The 8,164-nt window shown below is 38.6% G+C and overlaps 1 non-coding gene across 1 annotated transcript; it reads right to left on the reverse strand.

Annotated features, from left to right (window-relative positions):
* Window positions 1-7,845: 7,845 nt before the first annotated feature.
* TRNAN-GUU (transfer RNA asparagine (anticodon GUU)) lies at window positions 7,846-7,919 on the reverse strand. Its single transcript has one exon. It is a non-coding gene; the product is annotated as a tRNA-Asn (tRNA).
* Window positions 7,920-8,164: the final 245 nt, after the last annotated feature.

The raw sequence follows: 8,164 nt of genomic DNA on the forward strand, positions 1-8,164 counted from the left end.
TTAAATTATTGTATATATAGCTCAAGCTTCGGACTTTTTTAGTCAGCATGTCTACGTGCTTATCCCACCTCAGATGTTGATCAACAATAATACCGAGATAAGTTGTGCTATTGGTACATGATAATATTTTGCAGTTTGCACAGTCAGACTTATTCAAACAAGAGTGCACTCTAATCTTCGGAGTCTCGGTCGGAAGACCGGCACTGGTGGGAGAGAAACACATACATAAAGTTTTATCATCATTTAAGGTTAGCAGATTATTGTCATACCACCCCTTAGCTAGACGAAGGCCATGTTCGGCTTTTTGGATGGTACTTTCCCACGTCGAGGCTGAAAATAACAAAACAGTGTCATCTGCAAAACATAGAGATTTTGAGTCTGTCTGATTGTCTGTCAATAGCGAACAAAAGTCATTAAGATAGATATTGAACAAGATAGGGCCTAATACGCTCCCCTGAGGGACACCAAATATTATTTCTGAATTGTTTTCAGCGCTAACTTTATTATCAACTCGTACAAATTGTTTCCGATTTTTAAGATAACTACTGAACCAGTTTAGTGCATTTCCAGTGAATCCGTACCTCTCTAATTTTGTTAGCAGTAACTGATGTGAAATGGTATCAAAAGCTTTGGCAAGATCTATGAACACAGCAATTGTTTTATTTTTATTTTCATGGTTCAGTACAATTTGCTTTGTTAATTCAGCTATTGCATCACCGGTTCCCATTTTATCTCTAAACCCATATTGATTATTATATAAAATATCAGTAGTATATGCAATAATCCTGGTTTTCATTATTTTTTCAATAATTTTTGCAGTAGTTGGCAAAAGAGAAATGGGACGATAGTTTGACATTATGTTAGTTGGCCCTTTCTTATGTAGTGGCATAATTATAGCCGTTTTTAAGGTCTGTGGGAATATTCCTGCTTTAAAGCTTAAATTAATAATACATGATAGTGGAGCAGCAATTTCGCGATTCAGTAATTTTAATATTTTAGCGGTAATGCCATCGTGTCCACAAGAATCCGTGTTTTTTAGAGTCCCTATGAATTTACTCACCTCAGCTTGATTTGTAGGCTTTAAGTAAAATACTTTATCTACAAGGGAGAAATTAATTTTGTTGCATAGGGTTTCCTCTGTGACGCCTACAGTATTCAGATACTTTTGGGCGGGATGATGGGGATACTATTATGTAAGTACCTACCTAATCAAATAAACCCAAGTTAATCGAGTTTGTTTCTGGTTCTTCTCGGTAGGAAAAGTATTCCGAACCAGTCAGTGGTAGATGCATTTGACGATTCAAAAGTAGGTAGGTACGGGTACCTACTTGTAAAAGTTTAGTGGGGAATTTACCCTTTTTTGAAAAGTGTCTTAATTTGATCCTAATGTAATAATAAAAGCTTTGGGATAAAGGGATAGGGCTTGCCGCTTGCGTATCCGTGTCGGACCATAGTTCCATATAAAAATCGGTCAAGTGCGGATTAGGCTCGCACTCGAAGGGTTCCGTACCATCGTACTAAATAAATAAATAAGCATTTATTTGGGACCATAGCGCACAGTTCATAGTTCAAAACACACAACAACACCAAACAAACGTACAGAAAAAAAACATACAACAAAACAATAAAAAGATCACAAATACTACTTAATACAAGAAACAACATTTTAATTTTTAGGGTTCCGTACCCAAAGGGTAAAGCGGGACCCTAATCACGGTTCATGAGATAGGTACAGCACGCTGACAGAGAGACGGACAACAACGGAGTCTTAGTAATAGGGTCCCGTTGGCCCTCTTGGCACTCCAAAACTGACAATCCGTTGGTTATTGAACGTTACTTATCATAACACGTGTTAGCAAACAAGATACCTAGCGCTAGAAAGGAAATAATCCCTCCATTAAACGTCCGGATTATCTTCTGCAAATACATGGTTTATCACGCGACAGTGATTGATTTAGCCACATATTTACTTGGACACTTACGTTCAAATGAAAAATAATATCTGTCTGTCTGCTACCAAGTAGGCGAGGCTCATGTACTCAGTAATGGAGGTCAGTTTTATGGTTCCGTACCTCAAAAGGAAAAACGAAACCCTTATAGGATCAATTTGTTGTCTGTCTGTCTGTCTGTCTGTCGGTCTGTCAAGAAACCTACAGGGTACTTCCCGTTGACCTAGAATCATGAAGTTTGGCAGGTAGGTAGGTCTTATAGCTGACATTCGGGGAAAAATCTGAAAACCGTGAATTTCTGATTAACATCACACAAAAAAATTAAATTGTGGTCATAAACTAATAATTAGTATTTTCAATTTTCGAAGTAAGATAACTATATCAAGTGGGGTATCATATGAAAAGGATTCACAGGTCTGTGTATTCTAAAACAGATTTTTATTTATTTTTATGCATCATAGTTTTTGAATTATCGTGCAAAATGTCGAAAAAATACGACTATAGTACGGAACCCTTGTTGCGCGAGCCTGACTCGCACTTGGCCGGTTTTTATTTATTGATTTATTGATATTGTCATGGTGATAAGAATACGATACATGATTAAAATTTTAAATTTATCCATTTCCATACTATCCATACTAATTTTATTAATGCGAAAGTGTTTCTGTCTGTCTGTCTGTCTGCTAGCCCTTCACGGCCCATCCGTTTAACCGTTTATAATAAAATCCATACTAATATTATAAATGCGAAAGTGTGTCTGTCTGTCTGTCTGCTAGCTTTTCACGGCCCAACCTTTCAACCGATTTTGATGAAATTTGCTATAGAGTTAGCTTATATCCCGGGGAAGGACATAGGCTACTTTTCATCCCGGAAAAGTGATGAGTTCCTACGGGGTTTTTAAAAACCTAAATCCACGCGTACGAAGTCGCGGGCGTCAGCTAGAAAAAAATAAATAAAAATTTTGATTTTGACTAAATTTGGTACAGAGATAGCTGGCATCCCGGGCATAATTAATTCTGGGCAACTTTCTAGATCTCTTCTCTATCTTTTCTAATTCTCTATCTTTTCCGAGTTATATGCGTTTTAATTTTAAGCAGTTAAATATCAATTGTTTTAACGGTGAAGGAAACATCGTGAGGAAATTTACATACCTGAGAATTCTTCATAATGTTTTCAAAGGTGTGTGAAGTCTGCCAATCTGTGGACTATGGCCAAACCCTTCTCACTCTGAGAGGAGACCCGTGCTCAGTAGTGAGCCGGCGATGGGTTGATCATGATGGTGATGATGATTCTGGGCAAAGATCGCACTTCACCTATACGAAGAGATTTCCTTATAACAAGGCGTCCTCCGCTTTTCATTTGAGTTCATTTCCGCTGTCACAACTTTATGCTAAATAGGTAACTAACTGGAATCGTACCTGCGAGGGATAAAAAAGACCTTATTTTCAGACAAATAATTCGCTTACCTCTTATCTACATAACTAGGTTATGCTCGCAACTTCGTCCGCATGGACTATACAAATTTCAAACCCGTATTTCACCCCCTTAGGGCCTGAACTTTTAAAAGTCCTTGCTTAGCGGATGCCTACGTCACAATAGCTAACTGCATGCCAAATTTATTCCGATCCGTCCAGTAGTTTGAGCTGTGCGTTGATAGATCAGTCAGTTAGTCAGTCACCTTTTTCTTTTATATATTTAGATAACATAATCAACGCAATCATAATATACCAAAGTTTCTAGTAACTAGGCCAATCCGACCTACTTTCCCCGAAATTCATTAGGACATAACACAATCGCCACATAAATCGGTAAAACATAAGCATTACAATGAAACACAACGATAGACATTAGCCTTAGTCCATAAATATATGGAAAAATCAACAAATAGGGTAACTCCCGACCGTTAGCGTTTCAGCGGCACCAAAACAAACCGAAGGAATTATTGTCCGAACTAAGTATATCCTGTTATTTACTGGAACCTGGAGAGCCAATAATGTATTGTGACCAGAGTTGGGTTTCACTGCTACTTTGAAATCATTTTGATTTGTTGTTACTTCACAGTGATTTCACAGGCCATTTCTCGCGGAAAGCAATTTTTCATTTTTGCACTTACAATCGCTTAGCTTCCAAATCTAACTCAGCTGGGTAGCGTTTGAAAAGCTTCGCGATGTCTTCTCGTCCAAAATTCCTCAGTGCTTGAAGGCCAAAGTCTTCGAACAATCCGTGTTGCCAGTGATGACATATGGATCCGAGACATGGTCACTAACTATGACCTCTTTTAAGAAAGCTCAGAGTCACTCAGCGAGCGATATGGAGAGTGCTATGTTTGGAGTTTCTTTACGTGATCAAATTAGAAATGAAGAAATTCGTAACGCGCTGTGAAGCTGAAGTGGTTGTTCAGTAAAGCCAGTTGTTTTTCAGGATTTTCAGCTAGCAATACAAGCCACTCTCGCGCCGAACACCGGACTATCCTGATTGGTGGATAGCACTGATATATTCGCTGATATATATATATATACTGATAGATACTGATATAATGGGCACATAGTTTGAAAAACCAATTATTGTCGTTGGGGTCCCAAAAGGAACTAGAATGGTGACCTCACAACGGAAAGCGCAGCGTTGGAAGACTTAATGGACGACGATATCAAACGAGTCGCAGGCAACTGCTGGATACAGGCGGTGCAAGACTATGGCATGTGGGAATCCATATAAGAGACCTGTGTCCAGCTGTTGACGTCTCATCATCATCAACCGATAGACGTCCACTGCTGGACGTAGGTCTCTTGTAGGGACTTCCACACGCTACGGTCTTGCGCCGCCTGAATCCAGCGGCTACCTGCGACTCGTCTGATGTCGTCCGTCCACCTAGTGGGGAGTCTTCCAACGCTGTTGACGCCTATCGGTTGATAATGATGATTATGAAATGTACTAATTTTCAAACTGAGATTTAGCTTCGTGATTTTTCACAGGCTACTTATTATGTAAGGTGCATATGGAAATACTTTTCACGTGATTTTTCACCTGCTACATGTGAAATGGTCCACCTCTAATTGTGACGCTACAGAAAACCAGATGAGGGACTGTATAGCTGTCAGCGAGGCCGTCTGGGAGCAATGAGTGCGTATGCACAAATAAACACTTTAAAATATGATTGCACAACAAACTCCCATCGACAACTCCCTACAATAAGCTCTACATCCCTATTTCTAAGGTACAAAATCCTCATTTAAAACGGTTGGTAAATTTTCGTTCCATTTCTGAAAAGTATCTGGGATAAAAACGTAAATTTTATCTCGTGCTAATAATTTTGATCCGTAATAGATATTTTAAGGCAATTTGTTTGAGATATTGCCGGTCGTAAAATATTGAAGTTTATCTTTTGCAGACTTGAATCTTGGTATCGGTCACTTGTTATCGTAAGTCGGGAGATAATTCGGGTGATAAAAAGAGGAATAAATAGAGCTATTGCTGAAGAATTAGTTATATGTGAGCTAAACTGCACTTAGCGGCTTTAGGGTTTTTGAAAGTGAAAACATCTTAGGTGCGTTATGTTAGATCTTGGGATGTGTAAAATTTTAAAGGTCACGTCACCGACATGTTAATAATAGTGCTCGGAGTGTCAATAGATTACTTACATTTTTAAAGGATATTTGAATCTCTATGAGATTGTGCCATACCCTAGCTATATACCTACCCAAATTAAATCACAATCAATCAGTCTATACACATAATTTCTTTTAAGTTTAACAATTCAGATGACGAAAAACAAAACTAATGATAAAGGTTTTAACTTACAAATTATGAAATTTAAATTTTTTACCTACTAGGGTGAAAAAGAACCACTGTTATTGCATAGTTTTAAATTTTCACTTCAGCAGTCCTCACTGACTGCCATTTTTATTTTTATCTAGGTACTGGTATAGGTTGAATTAGATTGGTTTTTCGACGTATATTTCGTTCTATATTTTAGCCAAGAAATGGGTTTATTCCTCCAAAATATGGGTCCATCCGAGTGAAAATATGAACGCGAGGGCAACAGCGCATGCTACATAGAACTTTATTGGTTTCACGGAATATAGGTTGGGTATACATACATATATTGCAATGTGCAATATTTTGCCGTTTTATAAAGTGCAAAAGTCAAAACTGTAGGTGGGAGGTCCCATAACGACCTGCGGGGTGGTTCGCTAACTCAGTGGTCAACACTAAATGATAGCCATCAAACTTATACTGGATAGTTCTACATTGCTACTTCACTGAGTACAAACTGAAATAAAATTTCGTAGAAAACCTTTAATGGATTAAAAATGAATGTCAAATGAGCTCAGTGACTATCATTCAATGTTGACAGTGTTGATCTCTAAAGTTACTAAGTTAAGTTAGCGAATCACCCTCTGCTCGCTGCGCTGCAGCTGGCCTAACTATGAATTCGTAAACGAAATGAAAGTGTTACTATTTATGAATAACCTAATTAATAATTAGCCTTTATTTTGTGAATTAAGTTTAAGTGCCTTACCATCTTTATCCCTTTATAAAGGTGCCTGTCCACTAAAGTGGAGCGGAGATGTGCATAATTGACCAATGAGTTTTATCAGATGACGGAATAATAATATCACGTTATTTACCGACAATCTGATTGGTCTGCTCAATACATCTCCGCTCCGCTCCGCTTCAGTGGATAGGCACCCTTAAACTAGACAGAATCGTTGACTTCAAAATATTAAGCTATTTTCAAGATAGCCGCTTGCAGTCCTTCGTTGCTTGAAAATTTTTCCACCTCACTCCCGTAGAAAAAGAAAACCTATAATCAATCAAGCTAGTGATATTTAATGTCATAAATTGATCGAGCCCCGGGCCTTTGAATAGGCTGACGTCCTATCATAGCTTGTTAGACATGTATGGTATTCAAGATATAAAGGGTACGTACTCATTTCCTACGGGAAGCTCATAAGCCTAGTTGGGAGAGGATGTACCCATGAGTGACAGTTCGGAAATTGCGAGCCGTCAGCATGCGCGGGGCACGCGAGCTCAACCGCTGTCAAACTGCATACGACATGCTGAAAATGCTGAACTCCCCTCTATCGTAAGTAGGCACTTACTCCATCTAGATATAATCTATCTACCTATCTTTACTATAACAATACGAAATATTTGAATAAGGAAACAAATGAAGTACCTAAGTCAGAACTATTCTTTTAACTTTGATGAAAATCGACGTTTTTTCTTACGGCCGTAATGAATAAACAATCCTGTTCTTTAATCTGTCGATGAGTCACCAAAAACACTACTTATTAATTACTAGATGATGCCCGCGACTTCGTCCGGGTGGATTTAGGTTTTTTTTCAAATCCCAACTCTTTGATTGTCCTTCCCCGGGATGCAAGCTATCTCTGTACCAAATTTCGTCAAAATCGGTTTAACAGATGGGCCGTGAAAAGCTAGCAGACAGACTAGTAGACTAGACAGATTAGTATGGAAATATGGATAAGTAGTATGGATTTTGGCTGGTAAGTTGAGATACTCATACAAAATATCATGATCCGAAATTATAATTAAGAGCACCACGGTTTCCGTCCTCCTCCCCACTCCTCCTTCTTCCCTCCTCCCCGCAACTCCTTCCTTCCCGCAACTAAAGAACTGCATAGAAGCGCGCGCACTGCGGAATTAATTCCGCACCGGATTTTCATAAATTTAAATTCAAAACGGATTTTAAAACGCCCCGCAACTCGCCGCACCGTGGTGCGCGCTAGACTTGCGCTAGATCAAGAGTTACGATTTCTGGACATGTCTTCATCAGCAACATAAATAAGATTGTAAAATTTAATTAATAGAAGTAAGTTTTTTTTAATAATAAAAGCCCCTTTGTGTGGTAAAAAAATACAAAAAAATTTGACGCCCCCGGGTGGGCTCGAACCACCAACCTTTCGGTTAACAGCCGAACGCGCTAGCCAATTGCGCCACGGAGGCAGTTGCACAATGAAGCAAAAATGTCTAATATATCCTACAGCCACTTTAAAGACAAAGACAACAATATTCATGATTCAAGCATTTACCTGAGCAAAACATAAACCAGTTTCAAACCTTTACGACCGTACTCAAACTTAAAACACAAGCTTATGGACTTGACACAGTGGAAATAATCCCCATAGAATATCGAAAACACAGTTAATAGTTGGAAAACGTTGTAGGATATTGAAGTTTTGAACGAAGCT

Source organism: Maniola hyperantus, chromosome 14, assembly GCF_902806685.2.
Source record: "Maniola hyperantus chromosome 14, iAphHyp1.2, whole genome shotgun sequence".
NCBI classification, from domain to species: Eukaryota; Metazoa; Arthropoda; class Insecta; order Lepidoptera; family Nymphalidae; genus Maniola; species Maniola hyperantus.